The sequence below is a fragment of the Pygoscelis adeliae genome, unplaced genomic scaffold (assembly GCF_000699105.1).
Source record: "Pygoscelis adeliae isolate BGI_AS28 unplaced genomic scaffold, ASM69910v1 Scaffold239, whole genome shotgun sequence".
NCBI classification, from domain to species: domain Eukaryota; kingdom Metazoa; phylum Chordata; class Aves; order Sphenisciformes; family Spheniscidae; genus Pygoscelis; species Pygoscelis adeliae.
In genome coordinates this window covers 296,208-303,342 of record NW_008825537.1, presented here as the reverse complement: position 1 = coordinate 303,342, position 7,135 = coordinate 296,208, and positions in this window count along the sequence as shown.

Here is a 7,135-nt window from a genome sequence, read left to right as displayed (position 1 = left end):
GGGCGGCGGTGCGGGGGCAAAGCAAAGTGCAAGATTTCGCACCTCCCACGTGGAGGGCGAAGGCTGCAGGGAGGCTGCCAGCCTGCGCCACCAGCTGCCTCCCTGTGCCGGCACCAGTGCCAGCGCCGTGAGTGGCACTGCCTGCAATGGCCCCGGCAGCTGCCCAGGTCTCTGCCGACCCCGGCACTGGCTGGGCAGCTCCTGCATCCCCCCTCCTCCACCCTGGCCCTGGCCGGAGGGTGGCTGGGGCAGGGGCTGGTGTCCCCATGCACAGCTCCTGCGTGGGTGCAGGGGGGATGGTGCTCTGGGACCACACGGGACAGTGCTCCAGGGCTGTGTGGGACACCCAAGAGCAGGGCTGCTCTCTGTCCCGTGCCACACACCTTGGGGCTTGTGCGTGATTTTAGGTTTATAACCATTTCACCGTGAAGAAGCTCTCCAATCTGGCACGTGAGCATCCAGAAGGAAAAGGCTGTGTTTAACCTGCAGGTTTATTTTTACCGACAGCAAATGGCAGTGCCTGGAACATTCCCCTGCTTGGAGTTAATTTTTGCTGAAGCTTAGTTTTAGTCATTGTTGTCTAAACCTGTCTCCTCCACATTTATCCCATGGAAAAGCTCCCGGAGCTGAGCCCACAGGCTTTCAGTGGTCCCAGGGCTGGTGCCCGGTGCCCAGCCACCCACTCCCGCCAGCCCGTGGGAAGGTCGGGGCAGCCCCCGGCTTCCGCTGGCAGAGACCCCTGGCTGTGGGGAGAGCAGCCCCGGGCCTGCGCGGGGGACACAGCCCCGACGGCCACTTCTGTGGTGCTTCCTGGGGCTGGGAGACAGCAAAAGCTTTTCCTCTCATCAGACCAGGCGTCAGGCCGTCATCTTCCTGCGGGAGGCGAGCAGAGCGCTGAAACCCTCTGATTGCTGATGGACGGGTCTCAGATTGCTCCCCAAATGTCCTTCCCAGTCTGAGCCAAAAGCGGAGCTGGCTCCCCCCTGTGTGGCCATCACCCGCAGGGGCTCACGTGATGGGGACGGCTGGGGCAGGAGCGAGGGCTCTCTGGTCACTCCGCCGGGTAATTTTCCCAGCAGGCTGCTCGTTTTCTCCGGCCGAGCTGCAGAGGATGACAGGATACGCTCAGCAGGAGATGTTCCTCCTCCTCGGCCCCTCTCCACCCATCAGACCATCCCCATCTGCTGAGGGGAGAAAGCCACCGCAACGTGCAGCGCTCTTGCAGTGGAAGGTGGTCTGCACCGACCCCCAGCTCTGCAGCTGGACTCTCACTCCACAGACACGCACCCCCTGCGCTGGCAGCGCCGGGTGCACAAATGCACTGTGCCAGCCGAACCAGCAGCTCCCACCAAACGGGTCGTCCTACAGGGCTCCAGCGTCAGGGGCTCAACTTGGGCAGGTGACCGCAGGCATCACCTGCTGCCTGTCCCTGCCCGCGGCCGGCCCGCAGCCAGCTCAACTTTGGGGAGAAGAAAATTCCTCGTTTCCATGGGAACCAGAGGAGGAAAGTTTCTGGGGCTGTGGCTGGGATTGTGCCAGCCAGGCGAGGCAGCAGGACCCCAGAGCTGGCCGTCTCCCCCTCTCCACTCCCAGGGGAAGGTGGGTGCCTGGCCGCCAGCCCCACTGCCCGCACCCTGAGAGGTGCCCACCCTGGTGAGGGGTGCGCCGGGGCTCCTCGTCTCCCCCTCCCATGCTGTGTCAGATGCGATCTGACATTTAGCTCTGCAGCTCGGCGCGTGGAGATGCAGCAATAGCTCTAATCTGCTTTTCTCCTCCTCGCGCTCTCCCCAGAGGCAAAAGCTGCTGCTGGGAGAGCAGGGGGGCTCTGGCAGCCCGGCGAGGAGAACACTGGCAGCGCCGTGCTGGGGGTCTGGAGGGACCCGAGGGTCCTGAGGTGTCCCAGCAGCACCATGCCCTCCTCGCCGTGCCCTCCCACCAAGCAGCAGCTGGCTGGCAGGACCTGGATGCCAGCAGCGGCAGAAATTCAGGGCAGTTTCAGAGCGCCTAGGGCTCTCCTTCCTCCTCCTCCCTCCGCTCTCCTGGCTCTGACTGCGCCTGGGACACATGGGCTGGTGGCAGCGAGGGCAGCAGCTCCCCAGCGAAAGGGGCTGCTGGCACCGGGACCGTGCCACCAACAGCACAGGCACTATGAGGGCATCGAGGCCCCGGTGCCTTGTGCTGCCCAGGGTGCTGCAGCTCCTCAGGGACGTCCCGAAGGCTGCAAGGACAGAGGTGCCCCAGGCACAGCCAGCAGCCCCCAAGTCCAGATGGCCGTGGCTGCCTACCACCCTGCCCGCTGGCCCTGCCACCCCACGCCACCCCACGCCACCCCACACCACCATACCCCCTTGCCCCGCTGCAGGGTGTCGGAGCCACCCTGCCCTCCGGATGGGGATGCCCCGTGCAGCCCTGCCTCCCTTTCCTGGTGGCTCAGCTCCAACTAGTGAGGCCCCTATTAATTTTTTCTGCTCAGCAGCTCACGTCAGTATCAACCTGGCAATGTGTGGTGCGGGAGGGAGCCTGAGCTGCCGGGAGCAGCGGAGGGGAGATGAGGTGCTGGGATCAGCCCACTAATGAGCCCCAGGTGCACATGGGGCCAAGCCCTGGCCCCATAGCCGCCCCGTGGTGGGAATGAGACCCCAGAGAGCGAAAGCTCCCATCTACCAACATCCCTGCCTTTGCTGTCAGGTCCCATGGCTCCAGGTTGCAGGTGGATCCCAGCTCCCTCCTCTCCTCTCCTGCAGTATTTGCCTCTGGGTGTTTGGAGCAGATTTGGGAGCCTGTCTTCAGCCCTCGTGCCCAGGCTGGTGCCTGGTGTACGCAGCAGTGCGAGGGCACAGGCAGAGCAGGCACACTGGGCTGGCGTGGGCGCAATGCAAGCCCAGCACACCGCCCACTGCTGGCACAGCCCTGGGGCCGGAGTCCCCAGCCGCAGAAGAGGCTTGGCGGGGACTTGAGCCGCCTTCGGGGGCTCCTGCAGCCGCGGGCTGAGGCTAGTCCCCAGAGCCTGCAGCAAGGGCCAGCCCTCACCGCTGGGCTCCTGCCGGGGCAGTATCACCCTCCACCCGCCGCAGGCCCGGCAGGGTGAGGTCAGGACACCTGAGACTCCCAAGATCCCCCCCTCCCCAGCCCTTGGAGATTGCCTGGTGCAGGGGGTTAATGATGCATCCAGACGGAGCCAACCTTTCCACCTTTCAGCTTCACCTGTGGCTCCCTTTTCCCTGCCATTATCTGCATGGATGCCTGTGGATTTCATTTCCATATTCATGGTGTTTTAATGACCCTGTAATATCTTTATGTTCTGCAATTAAATGTGGAATCTTTTTTTTTCCTTCTGCAGATCAGCATCTGCATAAGATCATTTGTGGCATATGAGCAGAGGAAGGGAAGGCTGTGCAGGAGGGATACGGTTAATTAAACTTCAGAGATCAGCAGGCTCCACCACCAAATGACCTTCTTGCCAGTGGGACCGGTGGCGGGTGGTGAGGGAACAGCTCCCCGGGCTGCCTTACAGCTGGGATGGCCAGGCCACCCTTGGGGGCAGCTCCTGCAGGTGTTGGAGTGGATTTAAGTTGTGCAAGCATGTGCATGCATGCTTGCACATGCTTGCACGCACATGGCTCAAAATCTATGTCAAAATCCCTGCCAAGGGGTACAAACCACAAATTAACTGCTGCTGGTGTCACCCCAGTGCAGGAGGGTCCTGTTCCCATCCCATCCTCCATGGGACCCTTCTCTAGCTCATCTTGCGAGGCTCTCCACCATGCAGCATGCTGTCTGTCCATCATCCAGCACTCAAAGGCAGACAGACAGATGGCGTCGGGGAGGAGAGGTGCCACTGAGTGGGGCAGAGAGCTGGGGTCAGCCGGGGGCATGTGGGAGGCTGGAGGTGCCCCCCCCATGCTTGCAGCAGCCTCACAGGCCTGCAGGCCCCATGCAGCCGGGGCAGCCAGCCTGACTTCAGGGCTCTGGAGAAGCCATTAGAGCTCCTATCACTCCATCTCCATTCCCCGGAGCTAATGGGCATCTCTGCCGGCTGCACCATCCCCCTCCCTGGGACGGTAATTGAGTTTCAGCCCTGCAAGATGGATGGGGCTGGGCTGAGAGCGGAGCAGGGAAGAAGAGGAGGGCGCAGAGGTAGCTCCGAGTAGGACAGAACCCCCTTGTCCTCCATCCACCTCCTGCCCCTCTGCTCTGTTGTGGGATGCTGCCAGACCCAGTCCAGCCCCAGACCTTGTCAGAGGCGTCTCGCATCACCTTGCAGGGTGGCTGGGGACAGGCAGGTCCCAGCAGCACGGCCGGCCATAGGCATCTTGGGGGAGCAGAGCTGGGGTTGTGTCCGGGGGGTCTCAGCTCCTCCCTGATGGCAGATGGTGACGGCAGGCAGCCCCAGCATGCTCCATGGCTTTGTGTTGCACCTCGCAGCCTCCCCCTCCTTCTCCCTTGGTCCTTTTGAAGCTGCAGCTGTGAACAAGATGTTTGCAAGGGTGAGGCGCAGGAGCGTTGTGTTTGGTACATTGAATAAAGATGGGGCTGAAAAACACCTTCTCATGTGGCTGTTTGATGTGAAGGGCAGCACTGAATTCATTAGGAGCACTGCCAGGCGTGCTCCGCCACGGGAGCCTTAGCCAGTGCCCGAGCGGTTGGAGCAACACGTGCTGACGTCCCCCAGACGTGCCACCCCGTGCACCAGCACACACTCGCACACGGGCACACCAGTGCACGGCAGCCGCGTCGAGGCACATGCGGGTGTGTGGAGCCCCAAAGGTGGGCAGTCATATGCGCTCCATGTGCTGGCCAGCCCCATGTGCCCCACGAAACCGCAGTGGAGCCGCCTCCGCCTCTGCAGGCAGGCAGCCGCAGTGAACACAGTGTCTGCAAAAACCCAGCAGATAACCCACACGTGCAGGGGCCCTTGTCCACCCCACAACCCCCTCATCCCTCCTGGGGGCCCTCATGCTCCTCTGATCGCCAGGGGCACCTGGGGCACTGGATGCAACATGTATGTCAGGACGGAGAGGCGCAGGGTGGAGGGATGGCTGCAGGAGGGGTGCGGGCCAGCTGGCCCTACTCCCTTTTAGTCCTGCTGCTGCATGCCGCTGCTCCAGAAGGATGCAGCATTTTATCATCCTGTAAGACTGACAGGCACCGGAATTAATGAGTTCCTCATCAGTGCTGCTTCATTTAGCTCCCTCCTGGAGTCGCCAGCTCCGGGTGGCATGCACACAGCCCCCCAAGCAGTGTCTGAGGCTGCTCCCTTGGCAGCAGGGTCGGGCGGTGGGGCTGTTCACAGGGGTGAGTGTGCAGGGGGCACCCAGGATCGTGAGCATGTGCAGGCACAGGTATACACGTGTGTGTGCAGGCTGAGGGCTGGCGGAGACAGGCCCAAGGCTGGAAGGGGGTCGAGCCTCCCGGCTGGGTGGACGGGGGGCGGTTCCTGGGGCCACACCGCCCCATGGCACGGGGACCCAAGTCCAGGCAAGGCTGGCCTCCGTGCATCCCTTGTCAAGGCTGGAGTGAAGCACCTGCTTTTAATTACTTGACACCAGCAAGAAACACTTGTGGGCAGTGCTAGCGAGGGAACAGGGAAGCGAGAGCATCCTCTGCTGATTACAGCTTTCTGATTCTGTGATTAGCCCCCAGCACCAAGGGGCTGCTCCGGAGAGTGGGTGGGGCTGGGCAGCCCCGGATGGGGGCACCTGCAGAGCTTTTTTAAGGCTCTTACACAAGGGGCTGACTTCTCTGCTGTGGCCATGTACCGGCTGGAGCTGAGCAATGGGATTGGAGGGGCACAGGCAGCCCTGTCCCTCCATCTCCCCTGAGCCCGGGGCTTCATCTGCTCTGCAAAGGTAGGATGAAACGCTGCAGGGCAGGAGGGATAAACCAGGAGGACTTTATACTGTCTTGCCCTTGTTGGTGTGGTCTGTGTTTCTCACCAGGCTTGTCCCATACCTCCTTTCTTCAGAAACAGGTTTGGGATCAGATTCTTCTCACCAGAGCCCACCCAGGGCCATGCCTTTGGCCATAGGGAAGTGATGCTGGTATGAGTGAAATCAAAGTGGGGATTTAGATGGCTCTGGATGCCTCTGGGTCCATCTGTGTATACACTAGCATATTTCTTCTCTGTTTTCTTTGCAAGCAGCAGTTATAGTTGTTACACAGCACTTCAATGCAGGCAATTAGGTAGGGAAATCATGGGATAGGAACTTGCCCCCAGTGTATATCTCAAATACAGGAACTTCACCAGATGCAGGATCAATCCCACCAGCACCAAAGCAAAGGGTCTGTCAGGGAGGTTGAAGTCTGGGAAGGTAAGAGGGTATTGCGTGATACACCAGCAAGCTGATGGCATGTCCCTCTGTTGTTGCTGGAGAGGCTTTGTGCGGCTTTGCCGTTCTCCTTGGCTCTAACTCCGGCCATTATCACACCAGCGGGCTGTGCTAGGAAAAAGAAAACACACCTTGTCTGTTCTCTTGGCGCTGGCCTTTTCAGAAAGTCAACATCTTGAAAGGATTTACCATCCCACAGCTGCTTTATTTGGTAGACCATGCCCATGCGAAGGCTACGTTAACTCCAAATCCTTGACTTGGCTATTTGAACTGCTGTCAGGTTATATCTTCCTGCCTGTACCTGCGATGCCATCCTATATTCCAGCACATGGGATGGCAGCCTGGGTATTATCTGACTTGCAGGACTAATCCCTAGTGTGCGAGCCCGGCAGCTGCACCAAATTTCCCACTCCCATGGCAACATCATAAAATCAATAGTTTGTCAAGAGGGTATTGAAAGTGAATTTAGAAAGTTATGGATTGTTTCAGGAGGGAGGGAAGAGAAAATACTGTCCATCTGGGATGCGAACACAGGCATGATAATTCCAGAAGCTGTGAGCAGTGAGGCTCCAGCCTCCTATGGGAGGTCTCTGCTCCGGACATCGTCTTTCCAAAACCTCGTAAAAAATTTGTCAGAAAGACAAATTTTTTAATTGGACCAGGCTGCTGTGTCAGGGCTGTGGTATCGTCAGCTCCAAGAAGGATAAGATCAGTAATAATTGGATTGAACGTTACAGGGGCATTCCCCACAGGAAGCTCATCACTGCTTTGCAGTTAAGAGCGAATGTCTACCCTGCAAGAGAATC